This window comes from Triticum urartu, chromosome 5 (genome assembly GCF_003073215.2).
Source record: "Triticum urartu cultivar G1812 chromosome 5, Tu2.1, whole genome shotgun sequence".
In the NCBI taxonomy this organism is placed as follows: Eukaryota; Viridiplantae; Streptophyta; class Magnoliopsida; order Poales; family Poaceae; genus Triticum; species Triticum urartu.
Genome location: NC_053026.1, coordinates 589590033 through 589609679, shown reverse-complemented (window position 1 = coordinate 589609679; position 19647 = coordinate 589590033). Strand labels below are relative to the sequence as shown.

The 19647-nt window shown below is 46.9% G+C and overlaps 1 pseudogene; it reads left to right on the top strand.

The window, feature by feature from the left end:
• The first annotated feature begins 355 nt into the window (after nt 1–355).
• Nucleotides 356–19459, top strand: LOC125507484 (annotated as a pseudogene).
• The last annotated feature ends 188 nt before the right edge of the window (nt 19460–19647 follow it).

The window sequence follows — 19647 nt, the reverse complement described above, 5'->3', positions numbered from 1 at the left end:
GCATTTGAGCATTTTCCCCGTTGTCCGTTTTGCATTCCGGCGCTTCGTTCTCCTCCGGTGGCCATTTCTAGCTTTCTTTCGTGTGTGGGGATTAAACATTTCCAGATTGGACCGAGACTTGCCAAGCGGCCTTGGTTTACTACCGGTAGACCGCCTGTCAAGTTTCGTGTCATTTGGACTTCGTTTGATACTCCAACGGTTAACCGAGGGACCGAAAAGGCCTCGTGTGTGTTGCAGCCCAACACCCCTCCAATTTGGCCCAAAACCCACCAAACTCTGCTCCATGTCCTAGAGCGTTTGATCACGATCGCGTGGCCGAAAACCGCACATCATTTGGACTCTCCTAGCTCCCTCTATGCATATATATAGGTCCTCCCCGAAAATTCCGGATCAAACCCTCGCCCCTCTCCTCCTCCGACCGCCGGACAAAAATCCGGACGGCCGGACATTGTCCGCTCCGCCGCCAACCATCCAAGGACCGCCACGTGGCGCCGCGTGCCCACATCGCCGCCACACCCCGCGCGGGTCCGCTCGGCCCGTCCCCGGCCCCCGGGCCCAGCCGCCGCCACCCGCCTCCTCGCGCCCGGCCGGAGCTCCCCGCCGCCTCCTCGCGCCCGGCCGGAGCTCCCCGCCGCCCGGCCGAAGCTCCTCGCCGCCCGGCCTCTCCCCGCCGCCGCCGCCTCTCAGCCCGACGCCCTGCAGCGCCGCCCTGCCGCCCGACGCGTCGCCGGCCGCCGCCCCGTCGCGCTGCCCGCGCCGCCCGGCCTCCCTCTCCCCGTCTCCGGCAAGCCCCGGCCGGTCCTCCCTCCTCGGTGAGAAGCTCCGCAAGATCCGGCCTCGGTTCGCGTCGCAAGAACCCTAATCCGGTTGTTTTTTTCTCAAGTCCTTGAAAATTTTAGATCCAAGTTGCCCATGTTCACGGCTCCGTAACTTTGCATCCGTAGCTCCGATTCACGCATATAGCATATCAAAATGTTCATCTCAGAGAGTGCATCATTTCATTCCATTGCATCATTTTCATTTGAGCTCATCTTGATGCCCGAAATGCTGTTAGAAGAGGGCTACTTGAGTTAATTGTCAGATCTGTTACTCCGTTTAGCACTTTTGTCATTTTTGCCATGATTAATGTGTGCATAATATGCCGGTGAGTTCTTCATATGTTTTGTTAAGGGTTTTGTCATCTCTCCAGAGGTGCAACCCATGTATTTTTAGGATGTGTGTGGTGACTTGTGCAAGCTTGCAAAGTGGTGCACTTGATAATTCTGTTTTAGGGACTTAGTATTCACTAAGTCCTGGAGATTGTTTATCTCATGATGCCATATGTTCATGTTGTTTCCTAGTTATCCGTGCCTCTTTTGAGGATGATCAGTAAGGGAGATTTGTTAATATTTTAGTGCTCTATTCATCCATGTCTTTGTTTGCAATTATGGAGCACCCTAGCTTGAGTCAATCGAGCTCTACTTTTGCTTCGTTGTGAATCTGGGCAGATCGTCAACTTGTTTGCGATTTTGCCGACGTTATTGTAGTTGTCCGTGCATTCTATGCCATTGTTCTTGACCATGTCTAGCTTGTATTTTGTGCCTTCTTAAAGGGATGTATACTTGTCTTGCCATGACTTGTACCGTGGTGAGTGCATCGAGCTCGTAAACATTGCCTTCGTGAGTTATGTTTCAGCAAGTCCCAGTTTTCACAGTCTGAAAACTGATTATGTTTTTGCTATGTTCGTGTGCTTGTTAGTATATTTGTGTGATCCTTTTGGCTCAAGGTCACTAAGGAGACTTTTGTTAAGCTTGTTGAGTAGCTCCATGCCATGTATTTCTTTGTCATGTTCAGGACCTGTAGCATGTTGTTTTGTTGCTCCGAAGAGGGCTATATGATCTGAAATTCCAGACAAGTGTTAATTTCACTAAGTCCGAGATCTGTTTACCATTTGCGTTTTTGCCATGCTTGTTTGAACCTGTTAATGGATGAATTGGCCGTAGCTCATGCTAGACTTTTGTTAGCATCTTGTGTGCATCCCTGCCATGTATTTTTTGTCATGTTTTGGGTGCTGTAGCATGTTCATCTCATTGCATTTAGATGCCTACTTGCTGTAAATCGCAGACCGGTGTCATATTTGAATCGCTTGCCATTTCCAAACCGTAACTCCGATTCCGGTGTTCTTTATATCGTTATCAAGCGATTTCATCTCATCTTTCCAGTGGCACCCTTGGAATTCCAAGTTGAGGCCAGGTTCATGTATTTCCTGTCATATCTTGCATTTTGCATCCCGCATCGCATCCCGCATAGCATATCATCTTTGCATCGTGTTGTTTGAGTTTGCACGTGGTTGATTGTGTCCTTGTTGCTTGTTTGTATTGTTTGGGTAGACCGGGAGACGAGTTCGCTAACGAGGAGCCCGTTGAGTTTGCTTTTGAGGATCCAGTCAACTCTGACAACTGTGCAGGCAAGATGATCATACCCTCGAAATCACTACTATCTTTGCTATGCTAGTTTGCTCGTCTTTTGCTATGCCAATGCTACGATGCCTACCACTTGCTTGAAAGCCTCCCAAATTGCCATGTCAAACCTCTAACCCACCATTGTCCTAGCAAACCGTTGATTGGCTATGTTACCGCTTTGCTCATCCTCTCTTATAGCGTTGCTAGTTGCAGGTGAAGATTGGAGGCCGTTCCTTGTTGGAACATCTTTTATTTAATTGTTGGGATATCATTATATTGCTATGTTATCTTAAATGCATCTATATACTTGGTAAAGGGTGGAAGGCTCGGCCTCGCGCCTAGTGTTTTGTTCCACTCTTACCGCCCTAGTTTCCGTCATATCGGTGTTATGTTCCCGGATTTTGCGTTCCTTACGCGGTTGGGTTATAATGGTAACCCCTTGATATTTCGCCTTATTTAAAGCTTTTCCAACAATGCCCAACATTGGTCTTACCATTTGCCACCTACCCTTTTCTTTCCCTTGGGTTCTGCAGACTCAAGGGTCATCTTATTTTAACCCCCCCCCCCAAGGGTCATCTTATTTTAACCCCCCCCCCCGGGCCAGTGCTCCTCTGAGTGTTGGTCCAAACTAGAGCCCCTTGCAGCGCCACCTCAGGGAAACTCGAGGGCTGGTTTTAGTTGTACGGATTGCTTATCTGAGTGTGCCCTGAGAAAGAGATATGTGCAGCTCCTATCGGGATTTGTCGGCACATTCGGGCGGTGTTGCTGGTCTTGTTTTAACCTGTCGAAGTGTCTTGAGTTACCGAGATGCCGAGTCTGATTGGAACGTCTTGGGAGGAGATCTATTCCTTCGTTGACCGTGAGAGCTTGTCATGGGCTAAGTTGGGACTCCCCTGCAGGGATTGAACTTTCGAAAGCCGTGCCCGCGGTTATGGCAGATGGGAATTTGTTAATGTCCGGTTGTAGATAACTTGAACCTTAAATAATTAAAATGAATCAACTGAGTGTGTTACCGTGATGGCCTCTTCTCGGCGGAGTCCGGGAAGTGGACACGGTGTTGGAGTAATGTTTGCGCAGGTTGCTCACTAGTTTCTCGCTCGCGCTTTGCCTCCTCTTCTCGCTCTCCTTGCGAATAAGTTAGCCACCATACTTGCTAGTCGCTTGCTGCAGCTCCACTCATATTTTACCTTGCCATTCCTATAAGCTTAAATAGTCTTGATCACGAGGGTGCGAGTTTGCTGAGTCCCTGTGGCTCACGGATTACTATTACACCAGATGCAGGGCCTGATGATTCCGCTCCAGGAGACGCGTATGAGCTCAAGTGGGAGTTCGACGAAGACTCTCAGCGATACTATGTTTCCTTTCCCGATGATCAGTAGTGGTGCCCAGTTCCCAGTTGGGGGTGATTGGGACCGTGTGTCGCATGTTGGTTCTCTTTTTGGCGCCGTAGTCGGGCCATGAGTGTTTGGATGATGTAATGTTATTTATGTACTTGATTGACGTGGCGAGTGTAAGCCAACTATGTTATCTCCCCTTATTATATTATTACATGGGATGTTGTGAAGATTGCCTAACTTGCGACATATGCCTTTAATGCGATTATGTCTCTAAGTCGTGCCTCGACACGTGGGAGCTATAGTCGCATCGAGGGTGTTACAATTACAAGTTGGTATCAGAGCCTTCCCCGACCTTAGGAGCCCCATTGCTTGATCGTTTTTAGCGGCCGAGTTGTGTCTAGAAAAAATGTTTTGAGTCATTTAGGAATTATATATCGGAGAGTTTAGGAATTCTTTTTACTTCCCAGTCTCCTCATCGCTCTGGTAAGGCATCCTGACGTAGAGTTTTGACTCTTCTCTTCTCAAATTTCACTAAAAAAAAATTTAGGATCACGCGGGTATCTTGGAATCATTCCGATGGTTTTATGATGAGAACATTGACTTGGTGCCTCCTGTCAGGGGTTTAGTGGAAGTGTCCCGGGGAGTTGAGCTCTGAGGTGTTGTCATCATAATTTTATCGTTGCAGTTCTGGAATACCTGAGTCTAGTACGCCGACATCGAAAATCTCTTTTACGCAGTTCGTTGGTGAGATAACCTCGACGCCACCCAGTACTGGGGCGGGAGTTCGGGAGTATCACCATAACTTGTATAACGGATGATTTTCGAAGGTTGAGGTAGATGGTTTCCGAAGGTTTCTTGGTTATGTGTTGAAGGATGGATACAGCTGGATGTAGGATTTGCTAGTTTGGGTGAGATATTATGCTTCCCCTGTATCCCCAACACCTGATTGCATAACCGGAAAAGTTCGGGAGTTTCATAGGTGGGAATTCTAGTAGCTCCAGTTCTTCTTCCACGGATATTGGTTTGAGATTGGGATTTCTTACCGATTATTCGTTCTTGATCCGTACCTTGTTGATTTATTTCTCTACCTTAATTCTACGTGGCTTCTCAATTTATGGATATGTGACCATTTCAAGAGGAATGCATTCGTTCATTTTGTTCGGATGTGAAGACTATATGTTGCAATTTTCATTCCATTGGATTCAGCTTCAATATTTATCTGTCAATGTGCTAATGGTGGTCAACCTCTTCAGGATGGCTCCTCCAACGTGCACGACTCCGAATCCTAATCCGCCACCACCTCCACCTCCTCCAGAGGCATGGCAAGCTGTGATGGCCGTAACCAATGCAAACACACAGCTGATCATGCAAATTCTTCAAGAGCGCAATCAAGGCAGTCATGGGAATCAAGGCAGCAATCAGAGTCACTTTGCTACACTCAACCAGTTCCTTGCTAACGTGCCAAAGACTTTCTGCAATTGTGTTGAGGCAACCGATGCTGACGATTGGCTTGTGGATCTGTGCAAGCATTTCGAGTGCAGTAACGTCAGTCCTGAGGACTTTGTTAAGTTCGCTTCCTTCCAACTCAAAGATCAAGCTGCAGAATGGTTCCAGCAGTACAAGGACTCCAGAGGTGGACGTGTTATCACTTGGGATGATTTCCGTCGAGATTTCCGAGCTCATCATATTCCGCAGAGCGTGGTTGAAAGCAAGCGTGAGGAATTCCGCAATCTGAAGCAAGGCTCTTTGTCTGTCTATGACTACAACAAGTTGTTCCAGAAGCTCGCCCGCTTTGCCAAGCAGGACGTCCCTGATGAGAAGAGCATGATATACCAGTTCAGGGGTGGTCTCAGAGAAGAAATTCAGCTCGCTCTTGTCCTCTTTGAGCCCTTGAGATACGATGAGTTCTACAACATGGCACTGAAGCAAGAGGCTGCTCAGTTGAGGTGTGATGCTTCCAAGAAGCGAGTCAGAGATGCTACTCCTTCTTCCTCTACTCAAGTGGCCAAGCAACAGAAGTATTGGCTTCCTCCTCCTCCGTTCCGTCAGCCGTATCAGCAGAAGAGCAAAGGTGGCAGTGGTTCTTCCCACCCACCCAACCCTGGCTTTCAGAACAAGACTTCGTCTCAACCTCCAAGATCGAGTGCTCCGTACCACCGTCCACTTTCAGAGGTCACGTGCAACAAGTGCCAAGAAAAGGGTCACTATGCCAACAAGTGTTTCAACCAGAGGCGTCTTCCTCCTCCTCCTGTGAGATCGGCAAGTACAGCTGTGGTCAAGCATAACCCCAAGCACGCCAAGGTCAACTTGATGAATGCAGCTCAGGCGGAGGACTCATCAGATGTGATCATGGGTAACCTTCCTGTTAACGATATTCCAGCTAAAGTTCTTTTTGACACTGGTGCATGCATTGTTTCATCTCGAGACCTTTTGCATCTAAGCATGATTTTGTTACTCAAGTGTTGCCGAAGCCATTGGCTATCGTCTCTCCGGCCCGTCAAATGACATCTCGAGTATGCGTTCCGGATGTTACTATCACTTTGGGTGACTATAAGTTCCTGTCCTCTCCAAATGTTCTTGGTGACTCGGATATTGATCTTATTCTCGGAATGGATTGGCTTTCTAAGCACAAGGCTCAGCTTGATTGTGCAGCCAGGCAGATTCAATTGACTCATTCGTCTGAGGATGTAATTGTCTTTGCCGCTCGGGATGATACCATCCGTCAGTTTTCTCTCAATGAGAAGGGTGAATTGGATGCCATCTCTCAAATTCCAGTCGTTTGTGAATATCAAGACGTCTTTCCAGAAGAGCTCCCAGGAATGCCTCCGCACTGGCCAGTTGAATTCGTTATTGAACTTGAGCCTGGCACGGAACCTGTGTGCAAACGTCCTTACAAGCTCGGACCTGAAGAGTTGAAAGAGCTGAAGAAGCAACTCGATATGCAAGAGAAAATGGGTCTCATCCGGCCTAGTTCTTCTCCGTGGGGTTGTGGTGTTCTTTTTGTGAAGAAGAAGGATGGAACGGACCGACTTTGTGTTGACTACCGTCCAGTGAACAAGAAGACCATCAAGAAAAAATATCCACTTCCCAACATCAATGAGATGTTCGAACAACTCAAAGGTGCCCAAGTATTCTCCAAGCTTGATCTCCGTATGGGTTATCACCAGATTCGCATTCGTGAAGAAGATATTCCCAAGACAGCATTCAGAACAAGCTTTGGTTCATATGAATACACTGTCATGTCTTTTGGCCTCGCCAACGCTCCTCCGACGTTCTCTCGCATGATGAACTTCATCTTCAATGCCTACACCAATGACTTCGTTTTGGTCTATCTCGACGACATTCTGGTTTTCTCCAAGAACAAGGAAGATCATGTCAAGCACTTGCGTTTGGTTCTCGATAATCTCAGAGAACATCAGTTCTACGCCAAGTTCTCCAAGTGTGAATTATGGCTTGATGAGGTTCTTTATCTTGGTCATATCATCTCTGCCAAGGGCATTGCCATGAATCCTGAGAAGGTGTCTGCAATTGTGAATTGGGAACCTCCTCAGAACGTGAAGCAACTCCGCAGTTTTCTCGGTCTCGCAAGCTATTGCCGAAGATTCGTTGAAAACTTTTCTAAGATCGTGAAGCCTCTCTCAAATCTTCTTCAGGAGCACGTCAAGTACGTTTGGTCTCCAGAGTGCGATATTGCTTTCAACACTTTGAAAGAGAAATTGATCGCTGCTCCAGTTCTGACTCCGCCTGATGAATCCAAGCCGTACGAGGTCTTTTGTGATGCCTCTCTCCAAGGTCTTGGCGCAGTATTGATGCAAGAGAAGAAGGTTGTTGCTTATACATCTCGCCAGTTGAAGCCTAATGAGAAGAACTACCCCACTCATGATCTCGAGTTGGCGGCAATTGTGCATGCTCTGTTGACTTGGAGACATCTTCTATTGGGAAGAAAAGTGGACATTTTCACTGATCACAAGAGTCTCAAGTACATCTTCACTCAGCCTAATCTCAACCTCAGGCAAACTCGATGGGTCGAAATGATTCAAGAATATAATCCGAGTATTGAGTATACTCCAGGCAAGACTAATGTGATTGCTGACGCTTTGAGCAGAAAGGCTTACTGCAACAGTCTTATTCTTAAGCCTTATCAACCCGAGCTTTGTGAAGCTTTCCGCAAACTTAATCTGCAAGTTGTTCCTCAAGGTTTCCTCGCCAACCTTCTAGTCTCTCCTACCTTGGAAGACCAAATTCGCCAAGCCCAGCTTCTTGATGCTATGGTGAAAAAGGTGAAGATTGGGATTGCCAAGAGTCAGTCCAAGTACAAGTGCTACCGCCTTGATGACAAGGACACTCTCTTCTTCGAGGATCGTATTGTTGTACCCAAAGGTGACCTCCGTAAAGTGATCATGAACGAGGCTCACAATTCTCTCCTCTCCATCCACCCTGGGAGCACGAAGATGTATCAGGATCTTAAGCAAGCTTATTGGTGGACTCGAATGAAGCGTGAGATCGCTCAATTCATGAATGAATGTGATGTCTGCAGAAGAGTGAAGGCAGAACACCAAAGGCCAGCAGGTCTCCTCCAACCTCTTGCCATTCCAGAATGGAAGTTTGACCACATTGAAATGGACTTCATGACTGGGTTTTCAAAGTCCAAGCGTGGCAATGATGCTATATTCGTTGTCATCGACAAACTCACCAAAGTGGCTCATTTTCTACCTATCAAAGAGTCGATCACTGCAGCTCAATTGGCGGAACTCTATACCTCTCGTATTGTCTCTCTACATGGTATTCCTCAAGTGATCTCTTCAGACCGTGGCAGCATCTTTACCTCGAAGTTTTGGGATTCTTTTCAGAAGGCCATGGGCACGAACATCCGCTTCAGCACAGCTTTCCATCCCCAAACAAGCGGTCAAGTCGAGCGTGTCAACCAGATTCTTGAAGATATGCTCAGGGCGTGTGTGATCTCCTTCGGCATGAAGTGGGAGGATTGTCTTCCTTATGCTGAATTCTCCTACAACAACAGTTTTCAAGCAAGTTCGGGCAAGGCCCCTTTTGAAATTCTGTATGGCAGGAAGTGCCGTACCCCTCTCAATTGGTCTGAAACCGATGAACGTCAGCTTTTGGGTAATGACTTAATCACAGAAGCAGAAGAATGTGCAAAGTCATTCGTGATAACCTCAAAGCGGCCCAATCCCGTCAGAAGAGCTACTATGATAGTAAGCACCGTGATTTGGCTTTCGAGATCGGAGATCATGTTTACCTCCGTGTCTCTCCTATGAAAGGTACTCGTCGCTTCGGTATCAAAGGGAAGCTTGCCCCTAGATACGTGGGACCTTTCAAGATTGTCAGCAAGAGAGGCGACCTCGCCTATCAACTCGAGCTTCCTCCAAACTTTGCAAATGTTCATGATGTGTTCCATGTCTCTCAGCTTCGAAAGTGCTTCAAGACTCCTAACTGCACCGTCAACTTCGAGGACATTGAGCTCCAAGAAGATCTCTCTTATCGTGAGCACCCAGTTGCTATTCTTGAAGAGACTGAATGCAAGACTCGCAACAAGTCAATCAAATTTCTCAAAGTCAAGTGGTCACACCATTCCGACCGTGAAGCTACCTGAGAACGCGAGGATCACCTCCGTTCTGAGTACCCGGCGTTCTTTCAGTCCTAGATCTCGGGACGAGATCCTTTCGTAGTGGTGGAGTGTTGTAACACCCCGGATGTAACTTTCCCAATTTGTACTCCAACTCTTGCCGTTTCCGGCGTTAAGTTATTTTATTTCCTCGGGTTCGGGTTTTTTCTCTGTGTGTTGTTGTCGTTGTCATGCATCTCATAACATGTCATCATGTGCATTGCATTTGCATACGTGTTCGTCTCATGCATTTGAGCATTTTCCCTGTTGTCCGTTTTGCATTCCGGCGCTTCGTTCTCCTCCGGTGGCCATTTCTAGCTTTCTTTCGTGTGTGGGGATTAAACATTTCCCGATTGGACCGAGACTTGCCAAGCGGCCTTGGTTTACTACCGGTAGACCGCCTGTCAAGTTTCGTGTCATTTGGACTTCGTTTGATACTCCAACGGTTAACCGAGGGACCGAAAAGGCCTCGTGTGTGTTGCATCCCAACACCCCTCCAATTTGGCCCAAAACCCACCAAACTCTGCTCCATGTCCTAGAGCGTTCGATCACGATCGCGTGGCCGAAAACCGCATATCATTTGGACTCTCCTAGCTCCCTCTATGCCTATATATAGGTCCTCCCCGAAAATTCCGGATCAAACCCTAGCCCCTCTCCACCTCCGACCGCCGGAAAAAAATCCGGACGGCCGGACATTGTCCGCTCCGCCACCAACCATCCACGGACCGCCACGTGGCACCGCGTGCCCACATCGCCGCCACACCCCGCGCGGGTCCGCTCGGCCCGTCCCCGGCCCCCGGGCCCAGCCGCCGCCACCCGCCTCCTCGCGCCCGGCCGGAGCTCCCCGCCGCCCGGCCGAAGCTCCTCGCCGCCCGGCCTCTCCCCGCCGCCGCCGCCTCTCAGCCCGACGCCCTGCAGCGCCGCCCTGCCGCCCGACGCGTCGCCGGCCGCCGCCCCGTCGCGCTGCCCCGCGCCGCCCGGCCTCGCCTCTCCCTCGTCTCGCCGGCGATGAGCCGGCCTCGCCGGAGCTGCAGTGCCTCGCCGGGTTCCTCGGGAGAAGCCCCGATCTGGATCCGGTTCGCAGCTACAGTAAACCCTAATTTTCGCGAGGTTGTTTTTTTTTGCTAAGTCCTGAAATTCTTGATCCAAGTTGCCATGTTCACGGCTCCGTAACTTTGCATCCGTAGCTCCGATTCACGCATATAGCATATCAAAATGTTCATCTCAGAGAGTGCATCATTTCATTCCATTGCATCATTTTCATTTGAGCTCATCTTGATGCCCGAAATGCTGTTAGAAGAGGGCTACTTGAGTTAATTGTCAGATCTGTTACTCCGTTTAGCACTTTTGTCATTTTTGCCATGGTTAATGTGTGCATGCTATGCCCGTGAGTTCTTCATATGTTTTGTTAAGGGTTTTGTCATCTCTCCAGAGGTGCAACCCATGTATTTTTAGGATGTGTGTGGTGACTTGTGCAAGCTTGCAAAGTGGTGCACTTGATAATTCTGTTTTTAGGGCCTTAGTGAATTCACTAAGTCCTGAGATTGTTTATCTCATGATGCCATATGTTCATGTTGTTTCCTAGTGATCCGTGCCTCTTTTGAGGATGATCAGTAAGGGAGTTTTGTTAATATTGTAGTGCTCTATCCATCCATGTCTTTGTTTGCAATTATGGAGCACCCTAGCTTGAGTCAATCGAGCTCTACTTTTGCTTCGTTGTGAATCTGGGCAGATCGTCAACTTGTTTGCGATTTTGCCGATGTTATTGTAGTTGTTCCGTGCATGCTATGCCATTGTTCTTGCCATGTCTAGCTTGTATTTTGTGCCTTATAAAGGGATGTATACTTGTCTTGCCATGACTTGTACCGTGGTGAGTGCATCGAGCTCGTAAACATGCTTTCGTGAGTTATGTTTCAGCAAGTCCCAGTTTTCACAGTCTGAAAACTGATTATGTTTTTGCTATGTTCGTGTGCTTGTTAGTATATTGTGTGATCCCTTTTGGCTCAAGGTCACTAAGAGACTTTTGTTAAGCTTGTTGAGTAGCTCCATGCCATGTCTTTCTTTGTCATGTTCAGGACCTGTAGCATGTTGTTTTGTTGCTCCGAAGAGGGCTATATGATCTGAAATTCCAGACAAGTGTTAATTTCACTAAGTCTGAGATCTGTTTTACCATTTGCGTTTTTGCCATGCTTGTTTGAACCTGTTAATGGATGAATTGGCCGTAGCTCAGTGCTAGACTTTTGTTAAGCATCTTGTGTGCATCCCTGCCATGTATTTTTTTGTCATGTTTGGGTGCTGTAGCATGTTCATCTCATTGCATTTAGATGCCTACTTGCTGTAAATCGCAGACCGGTGTCATATTTGAATCGCTTGCCATTTCCAAACCGTAACTCCGATTCCGGTGTTCTTTATATCGTTATCAAGCGATTTCATCTCATCTTTCCAGTGGCACCCTTGGAATTCCAAGTTGAGGCCAGGTTCATGTATTTCCTGTCATATCTTGCATTTTGCATCCCGCATCGCATCCCGCATAGCATATCATCTTTGCATCGTGTTGCTTGAGTTTGCACGTGGTTGATTGTGTCCTTGTTGCTTGTTTGTATTGTTTGGGTAGAACCGGGAGACGAGTTCGCTAACGAGGAGCCCGTTGAGTTTGCTCTTGAGGATCCAGTCAACTCTGACAACTGTGCAGGCAAGATGATCATACCCTCGAAATCACTACTATCTTTGCTATGATAGTTTGCTCGCTCTTTTGCTATGCTAATGCTATGATGCCTACCACTTGCTTGAAAGCCTCCCAAATTGCCATGTCAAACCTATAACCCACCATTGTCCAAGCAAACCGTTGATTGGCTATGTTACCGCTTTGCTCATCCTCTCTTATAGCGTTGCTAGTTGCAGGTGAAGATTGGAGGCCGTTCCTTGTTGGAACATCTTTTATTTAATTGTTGGGATATCATTATATTGCTATGTTATCTTAAATGCATCTATATAGTTGGTAAAGGGTGGAAGGCTCGGCCTCTCGCCTAGTGTTTTGTTCCACTCTTGCCACCCTAGTTTCCGTCATATCGGTGTTATGTTCCCGGATTTTGCGTTCCTTACGCGGTTGGGTTATAATGGTAACCCCTTGATATTTCGCCTTATTTAAAGCTTTTCCAACAATGCCCAACATTGGTCTTACCATTTGCCACCTACCCTTTTCTTTCCCTTGGGTTCTGCAGACTCAAGGGTCATCTTATTTTAACCCCCCCCCCCCGGGCCAGTGCTCCTCTGAGTGTTGGTCCAAACTAGAGCCCCTTGCAGCGCCACCACGGGGAAACTTGAGGGCTGGTTTTAGTTGTACGGATTGCTTATCTGAGTGTGCCCTGAGAAAGAGATATGTGCAGCTCCTATCGGGATTTGTCGGCACATTCGGGCGGTGTTGTTGGTCTTGTTTTAACCTGTCGAAGTGTCTTGAGTTACCGAGATGCCGAGTCTGATCGGAACGTCTTGGGAGGAGATCTATTCCTTCGTTGACCGTGAGAGCTTGTCATGGGCTAAGTTGGGACTCCCCTGCAGGGATTGAACTTTCGAAAGCCGTGCCCGCGGTTATGGCAGATGGGAATTTGTTAATGTCCGGTTGTAGATAACTTGAACCTTAATTAATTAAAATGAATCAACTGAGTGTGTTACCGTGATGGCCTCTTCTCGGCGGAGTCCGGGAAGTGGACACGGTGTTGGAGTAATGTTTGCGCAGGTTGCTCACTAGTTTCTCGCTCGCGCTTTGCCTCCTCTTCTCGCTCTCCTTGCGAATAAGTTAGCCACCATACTTGCTAGTCGCTTGCTGCAGCTCCACTCATATTTTACCTTGCCATTCCTATAAGCTTAAATAGTCTTGATCACGAGGGTGCGAGTTTGCTGAGTCCCTGTGGCTCACGGATTACTATTACACCAGATGCAGGGCCTGATGATTCCGCTCCAGGAGACGCGTATGAGCTCAAGTGGGAGTTCGACGAAGACTCTCAGCGATACTATGTTTCCTTTCCCGATGATCAGTAGTGGTGCCCAGTTGGGGGTGATTGGGACCGTTGTCGCATGTTGGGTTCTCTTTTATTGTGGCGCCGTAGTCGGGCCATGAGTGTTTGGATGATGTAATGTTATTTGTGTACTTGATTGACGTGGCGAGTGTAAGCCAACTATGTTATCTCCCCGTTTATTATTACATTACATGGGATGTTTGTGAAGATTGCCTAACTTGCGACATATGCCTTCAATGCGATTATGTCTCTAAGTCGTGCCTCGACACGTGGGAGCTATAGTCGCATCGAGGGTGTTACATAAGGGTAGTGGTACTACTGCTTGCGAGCGGTACTAAAAAAATACATCCGTGCCTACCACTGCTGGACTTATGACAAGTTTTTGGTCCGGAGCGGAAGTAGCCGTGGTAGTACCGCTCTCATGGGCGGTAGTACCGCTGCGGCCTTTTTAAGGACACCAAAACTGACACAACTTCTGCAAACGAACTCTGAATTCAACGAAACCAAGTTTGTTGGAAAGCTAGCGACAAGAGCTAACACAACCATGATAGAAATAACAACAAGAAGGAAATTATAAAAGTTCCAATAGAAAATGGTGAGAACCCTTCCTTGAATAAGACCGGTAAAATCTCCAACACCGAAAACGCAATAGAAGAAGCATGAGAACTCCGTTTTCGATGAACTCGAGCTTGTCATCAAGATGACCATAAGCTTTAAGACTCTCAAAGAGAACCAAACAAGAACCAAGAAATATGATGGAAGGATGCAATGGTTTGAGCTCTCTGCGAACGATACGATCAAGCTACTCATCAAGAGCCCCCCTTGATAGTATGGCAATCGATCCTATAACCTGGCCTCCCAACTACCACCATGAGACCGGTAAAATAGAAAACCTATCAAGGTCAAACCTTTGTCTTGCACAAAGTCCAATTGAGGTAGATGTAGACGATCTTGACTTCCTCAAGTTGGACCACCTTTCTTGATTGCGTTGGCTTGGTGAAGACTAGTAGATTGCTCCCCCATACTCCACTATGGGTGAGCCACTCTTCGGCACATCTTCACAAGTCCATTGTCACCACAATGGACGGCAAGCTTCAAGCACTTGATCTCTTCGTGATGCATCACTTGAACTTGCACACGACAACGTAACCCCACAAAGAACTCTCACGAAGACTATGGGTTAGTACACAAAGCGTAATTGACAATGCTTACCATATCGTGGGATCACTTGATCCCTCTCGGTACATCTTCTATGCTTTGTGTGTCGATCAACTTGATTCACTCTTTGACTTAGTCTTGATCAACCTCTCACAAGACCAATCTTTAGGTAATTCCTTGAATAGCACCTTGGTCGACACAAACTCTCCTTGAAACCAACACATGTACTCCAAGAAAAGCCTATGGACAAAACCTGCAAATATAACTTAAGGCAACCATTAATCCATAGAGATTGTAATCCAAGCCATCTATCATGTGCTAACATAATGCATGCATCTCCTAATCCATTTGAGCAATTATGCCCTAGAATATTGTCATCGAGAATGATCATCACAACTCATCGAAATGAAAAGGAAAATCACAGTTAGTGAAACATAAACCCTTGTAGCCGAAGGAGCCAAATTGCCTGTGGAAGATTTCTTGGTTGCACCAAAAAATTCCCCGATGCCTTCTAATCCCAGGAAACCCATCCACATGTGTTTTCTCTTCTCTTTGGTTACGTAGATGACCTATGGTTGTTGTCACTAGAGAAAGTGGGATAAAAATGAGGCTTAGGAAGGTAAGATCTATGCGTGGATTGTTTATGTGAAGACACTCTGCTCGATTCACCTTATTTATCACATTATATGACCACGAGGCTATACGATTCTCAAATTTCAACACACATGTTGCTCTTTTCTGGCTACCTTTTATTCGTGAACTCTAGATCCACATGTGGCACATGACTTTACGTGTCATTAATTATATGAGACCTGCACCTCATGGTTTAGAATACCGTGTACACTTCATAATCGATATAGTAAATAGAGAGACCACACACATGCCACAGATATCCATGTTCGACTTAAAATCTCAGTCCAACTTGCTTTACCAAATTCTCTATCACCTAACTAGTGTGTTAGACAGTCATTCCTTTTACACCTAACTAAATCTTATTGTGTTATAGACTCACATGTATTTCATAAGATTGCATATGTCTTGAATGTCGACTCTATATGTTGATGTATTAAATGGGGAGATTCATTGAACGCAGTTGAATCTTTTGTACTGTTCCATGTTGATCCTATATACCTAACAAGTTCCCCGCTATCTTATTTATCATAACACGCAACATATCCACCTCATCACATATATCCCACACATGTCACCTCCCATTCAAACGTACATGCAAGCTGTCCAAGTCTTCAAGCGTATGCAATCAATCAACTTTTCACTTTCCACAACATGCACGCCCTCCACATCATCGATGCCCATGCAACCATTCAACTTTCCACAACATGCAAGCCCTCCACATCATCAAAGACATGAAAGCCCACAACATCATTAATTTTTATTTTCCAATAATAAATAATTGAAATCAAACTTGAATGTCATAAGACAATATAACATGCATACACCCTCCATTTGCCCCCGGATTTAATGTGGTGTGGTACTATTCTCATATATTCTAATTTTACTTTTGATAAGTTCACCGCTAGAAATTTCCGTAGCATTGCGCGAGGCGTTATCTAGTTTCCCTAGATGCAAAATCAACTCAGTGATTTCAAAATACCTGAACGTTGTGGGGAGAGAGAGAGAGAGAGAGAGAGAGACTTTAAGACGTCAACATTGCGGCTCGATTATCTCTATTTGTTCTTCAGATATCTTTGTCAACCGGCCTCTGAGTCGTAACATTTTTTTTTGACCATGTAAGCTTGAGGAAGCGATTATTTTGCAGTCATCTGCTACATTTTTCTCGCCGTTCACTTTTCCCTCATTTATCCGATCTGCATCTAATGGGCCCACACCCTTCTTCTTCCCCTCCGTTGTCTTTCTCCTCCCGCCCCCATATCTTGGAAGCATTATGTAAGCTGTAGCTTGGGGTATGTAATTTGTAATTTGTTTAAACCGTTTTGCATGAGAACTGTATCATTCGATGTTGTGAAATTTATGGAGGGAAATAACCTATCACTGATCATTTGAAACTTTGGTCCGGCTGCATTATTAGCATTGAGACGACCATAATTCGGTGGACCACTATACTAATATATGTAACAAAATACGACCAAATATCCGCAATAATACCTACACATATCCAAAACCGAATGCAGAACATCATAACGCTTGCACACTTGGTCGCAGAACCAACAAAGTTGGATTTAGCTACATTTGCTTCAGCCCGATGACCCTCGCACCAGGAGTCTTCAGGGACCTAGAATGGAAAATGAGAAAGGAAAACAACGAAAGAAAAAAAATGGCAAATCGACAAGCTGGGTGACAATTTTGTGAAACCAATCATGATTTGGCAAAGCCAGATTTTGAGGATGGCAAATATCCAAATTTCTCGACTATATGTTTCCCGCGAGATTGTCCAACCGGTGGAGTGGGAAGGGAACCACCCTCTTCGGTACTCTTTTTTTTTTTTTTTTTGAGGATCGCCATCTTCGGTAGTTTACACAGTGCTTGACACGGACGACGCGCGTGCGCAAGGCCATGTTGGAAAACCAGCGGCGCCGACCGACCGAACGCACCGAGCGACCGGAGCCAGAGTAAACCCTCGGCCGGGAGCGCGCAAGGAAACCCTCAAAAAGTGACAAATTTTTTTTCAGCAAAAAGGAAACGCGGAGACACCGGCGGCTCGCCCCGGTTTCCCCATTCCGGTGGGCGCCGGCCGGAATCCCAGCCCAGCGCAGACCCGGGAGGGAGACCTCCCCTCCGTCGCGTCCACTATAACCCCGCCGCCCCCGCGCTCGCGCTCGCCCCGGCCCTCCCCCACGCCGCCGCCGGAGAGGGCGGCGGGTTCTACGACCCGGCGCGCGTCACCCAGATCTCCTGGCGCCCCAGGTCAGCTCGGGCTCCCGCGCGCGCCACCTGTTTGTCGATTTGCGTCTTGACAGTGCCGATTTGTTTGTTTGTTTGTGCGCGCAGGGCGTTTCTCTACAGCGGCTTCCTCTCGCACGCTGAGTGCGACCACCTCATCAAGCTGGTGAGCTGCCGCTCCCCTGACGGTTTCTTACTTAGTGCTGCGTAGTGGCGGCGGCGATGCAGAGGGCCTTGTGCCTTGAGTTGTGATCTTTGTGCTTTTGTTGCGCTGTTGTGGGGTTCAGGCCAAGGGGAGGCTAGAGAAGTCGATGGTGGCGGACAGCGAGTCCGGGAAGAGTGTCATTGAGCCAGGTGCGCACAAGCTCCGGCACCTTCTTGTCCAAGCGCGAGGTATGTGATTGGAAGAAGCGCCCTTGTTCTCTCCTTCAGTTTCAATTGTTTACATGCCTTCGGGATTATATTAGTTCATGTCGATCAATTGTGTTGTTAAGTCTATCTGCGTTGTGGATCGGTCGGACAACATGTAGAAACTTTCGCTAGATCAGGCTTACGGTACTGCCGAAGGAGATAGCTCTATGGATAGTTGTTATTTGCACCTTCTTTCATGAGATGAAATGAGAGTGAATATTAGCTGTGCTGGAAGGCACCACAACCTGTGAATGGGTACAAGCCCTCCTGTTGAAAATATGTGAGCAAATAGAGTAGCTAATGGTTCTTGCCATTTGTGAAAATCAATCTTGATGAGTTAATCATTTTGGCATTTGCACATTCATATTTGCCTAGCGCACTCGATGAAATGACCCTTGCAAAACATGTTCCTGCTGTTCCTCGTAGCATATGCAACAAACAACTAGAAATATCTCAAGATTACTAATTTGTTTCATTTTCTTTGACCTATTCAAGGATGAAATTATCTCTGGAATTGAAAAGCGTGTAGCTGCTTGGACGTTTCTGCCTGAAGGTAATACATGCAACCTTATTTCTCTGTTGGCCGTTTCAGAGATACTAGAAGGCATTCTGTATCTGACTAGCCTGTTTGTGTATCAGAAAATGCCGAGTCAATGCAGGTTCTGCATTATGAAGTTGGTCAGAAGTATGATGCCCACTTCGATTATTTTAGTGACAAAAAGAACGTGAAGCGTGGTGGTCATCGAGTTGCCACTGTTCTTATGTACCTGACAGATGTGAAGAAGGGTGGAGAGACCGTGTTCCCAATTGCTGAGGTATGCCGTTGCTTCTCAGATTTACTTAGCCTTTTCTGTGACAAAAACGTTATTAGTTATCCGATGCATTATTCAGGGAAGAGATTTACAACATAAGGATGAAACGTGGTCGGAGTGCGCGAGACATGGCCTGGCAGGTAGCCTTCAGCCTCTCGCATGTCAAATGGAAGGGTTTTCCATTTTACTGGCAATGTGCAGTAGTGGCAACCACTATTTACATAACTCTTATCCTGAAACAAGGGTTTACTCTTCTCTTGCAGTGAAGCCAAGAAAAGGCGATGCGCTACTGTTCTTCAGTCTCCACGTTAACGCGACAACAGATCCAAGCAGTCTTCACGAGAGCTGCCCAGTAGTCGAGGGCGAGAAGTGGTCTGCCACAAAATGGATCCATGTCCGGTCATTCGACAACCCTCCAGATGTTATGACGGACGCACGGTGTTCTGATGACAATGAGCAATGCCCTAGATGGGCTGCTATTGGGGAGTGTTACAAGAATGCAAAATACATGGTGGGCACGAAAGACACCCTTGGGTCTTGCCGCAAAAGTTGCGGGGTCTGCGATGCTTGAACCCCCCACCAATCTTAACTGAATTTGCATGGTTACTGAGATGTAGATTACAAAACCAAATAGGTTCTTAGTAGCATGGCATTAGATGTTTACTCTTCTTGTCATGCAGTTTGACCTCTGAGCATCTTTGATATAAAGCAGAAAAGGGAATTGACTTTGTTTCGGAAGAATCTGGATATAACCTGATGGTATCAAGTATTTCCAACAATGTCTTGCACAAATTTCGTTCAATTCTGACTGATGTCTTCAAAGACGATAGCCCGGAACAAAATTTTACTGATCTAACCTTCCAAATCCACTCTGCGAAGTCAGATGCTCCCCATTCCATGTATCAACTTGATCCTCCATTGTTGAAGCTATTAAGATGAACTGAAGACTGAAGTGTTGACACATAAATGGTACTCTTGCTGAATAGTAAC